The following is a 2,715-nucleotide window of genomic DNA, read 5'->3' as shown; positions in this document are numbered from 1 at the left end:
TGTAGCCGCTTTGTTTTAATCACTCTGTTCAAAGAGATTTCAAAGAAAACCGTTTAAATAAAGCCTGTGTCAATTGTCCCCCTTCTGCATCTGAGTCCTCATTCTCGCCAAGTCTTAACACATATATTTAAATGTGTGTGTGCATATTATATTAATATGATGGATATATAATTATATATTATATATACATATAATAATATATAATTAATATAATTGGATATTAAGAGTATGTGAAATTTTGACTCATACCTTGTTTACTTCCGTGACGAGCTTCTTAAAGTTTTGTAATCAATCTAAAATGCGCCAAACATGGATAAGTGTGGAAGGAGTGTTTTTTTTTTTTTTTTTGTAAAATGTTTCGCATCATGCACTCTAATGGATTTATATGGGTGTAATTTTGAATTTTTTTTATTGTGTTTGGACATTTTTCATAAAATCCACAATGTTCAGTGTTCAATGTTATGTGTGACCATCTTTGTTGACATTTATTAGTTTTTTTGGCACCAAGTGTAGGCAAGGTTCTTCGGACTGTGTCATATAAGTAAATGCTGTGCTATATTTTCAATGTTCACAAGATGGCAGAAAATGTGTAGCATTCGGAAACCACCTGGTATTTAAGATGAATTTAAAAGCACTCCACAGTGCGATGTTTTCTTAAACTCATGATGTCTCATGGGCTAAATTGATATTGCTGGCGAGCCGCACTTGGCCCACCAGCCGTAGTTTTGACACATCTGCCTTAAATTGAAAGTAAACCGTTCATAGCGCTTTTGCTGAAAAGGATTCTTCATTCATCAATCCAAACATTTGTAAGTTTCACAATTTGACTAAAACAATTCATATTTACTAAACAGTCCCATGTGTGATGTCTATAGGAGTGATTTGTACGTGCTATCTTAATTTAATGAAGCTAGCGTCGTTAGCTTTAGCTAATATGTTGACACATTTACAAGTGTCTGTGTTAGTATTATTAACTAACAATGGCATTGTTCTTGTATTGTTTCATTTTCAGTAAATTCACCAAAACGTCACTTCTGCAGCTACGATGCTACGATGCCTTCTGTTGTTTTATCAGCCTTTTTACTGCCGTGTTACAGACACCGTTTGTAAACAATTAAGGTATGCATATAAACATTTACAACTCATTTCGCCGCTTATGTGGCCAATATGTGGGAAAAAAAGTTTTTCTTCTATAATTTAGTTGGTGGGGCTTATATCCCGGTATAGTACGTAAAACACGGTAGTATGGATCTTGAGCAGTGTTGGGTTAATTACTGAAAACCAGTAACTAGTAACAGTTACTAGTTACTTTATTTCAAAAGTAACTCAGTTACTAACTCAGTTATTTACACCAAAAAGTAATGCGTTACTGTGAAAAGTAACTATTTAGTTACTTCTTTTTTTTTAAGGCTCTCATTAATGCCCTTTTAGCCTTCATTTCAGTATTGTTATTGCACTGGAGAATAATACAATCTGTTGATCAACTTGACATGCATTTGCATCACTGAACTCTGCTAAGCAATGTGGTCTACAAACCCTGTTTCCATATGAGTTGGGAAATTGAGTTAGATGTAAATATAAACGGAATACAATGATTTGCAAATCCTTTTCAACCCATATTCAATTGAATGCACTACAAAGACAAGATATTTGATGTTCAAACTCATAAACTTTTTTTTTTTTTTTAAATAATAATTAACTTAGAATGTCATGGCTGCAACACGTGCCAAAGTAGTTGGGAAAGGGCACGTTCACCACTGTGTTACATGGCCTTTTCTTTTAACAACACTCAATAAACGATTGGGAACTGAGGAAACTAATTGTTGAAGCTTTGAAAGTGGAATTCTTTCCCATTTTTGTTTTATGTAGAGCTTCAGTCGTTCAACAGTCCGGGGTTGTCATGTCTGTGTGATCATGTTTTGTTTAAGTTATGTTCTGCTTTGTTTTGGACTCTTTTTAGTTCCTGCTTTTCACTCCCTTGTCTTGTTTCCATGGTTACCCATTAGTTTCACCTGTTCCACGTTTGAACTCATTGTGCACTCTTGTTTGTCACCATAGCAACCCGTTAGTTTTCACCTGCCCTCACGACTCACGCACCTGTCTTTAATCATGTCACTATTATTTAAACCTATTGTTGCCAGGAAGTCTCCCTGGCGACATCATACCCCTGACACTCTGCTTCACACTTTATGATCACTCTTCTTCATGCCATGTTCACAGTTCCATGCCAAGTAAGTTTTTGTTTCTTGTTCAGAGTCTTTTGCCTTTGTGCAAGTCTTTTGTTTTCATTAGCCAAGTTTTTTACCTCCGCCCTTGTGTGCGCCTTTCGTTTGTTCTTTTTTGATAGTGTTTAATAAATCATGTACTCACATTCCCGTCTTGCCCGAGCCAACTTTCCGTTGCCTTTCGGAAAAACAAAACCCAAGGACCAAGTCTTGACATTATGTCGACAGCATAAAAGTTTTTCCGCACAAAAGTTGGACAGTTTGGAGGAGGCTTCTTGGGCGGTCCTGCGCGCGATGGAAGAGGAAACTCTGCGCTACTCCTCCGTGAAGCTCAGAGACTCCATTTGGTCCCAGGACTGCGGCGACGCAGCGCAGTCCCGGAAGCGCCGCTCCCGACGAAGGACGTCAGGAAAGGCTTCCGCAAGCAGAGAGGAGGCGTCGTCCCCGCTAGCTCCTCCCCCTCCGGGCGGAAATGGAAGACAGCCAGCCT

Source organism: Nerophis lumbriciformis, linkage group LG13, assembly GCF_033978685.3.
Source record: "Nerophis lumbriciformis linkage group LG13, RoL_Nlum_v2.1, whole genome shotgun sequence".
Classification (NCBI taxonomy): Eukaryota; Metazoa; Chordata; class Actinopteri; order Syngnathiformes; family Syngnathidae; genus Nerophis; species Nerophis lumbriciformis.
Note: the sequence above shows the minus strand (reverse complement) of the source record.